Here is a 297-nt window from a genome sequence, read left to right on the forward strand (position 1 = left end):
CCTGGCCAATGGGTCGGTGAAGAGGGTGCCGTGGGGTCCCTCGGACGGGTCCCCTCTGCTCCGCCTGCCCTCTGTGCCCTGAGCTGGGGACCCGGGGTGCGCCTTTTCCCCTCGGGAACGAGAAAGAGAGGGGCTCGTCGACCCGTTTCTTTGTTTCGGGGAAATCTCTGCAGCCCGAGTGTTACCTGAACTCCTGCTGCTTCTTGGTGCCCGCCCGGGGTGGGGAGAAACTGGAAACTCTCTGAGATGCCGGGAGCGATACGGGACGGCGGGGACGGCGGGGACGGCGGGGACGGC

The sequence above is a fragment of the Pteropus alecto genome, unplaced genomic scaffold (assembly GCF_000325575.1).
Source record: "Pteropus alecto unplaced genomic scaffold, ASM32557v1 scaffold97, whole genome shotgun sequence".
NCBI lineage: Eukaryota > Metazoa > Chordata > Mammalia > Chiroptera > Pteropodidae > Pteropus > Pteropus alecto.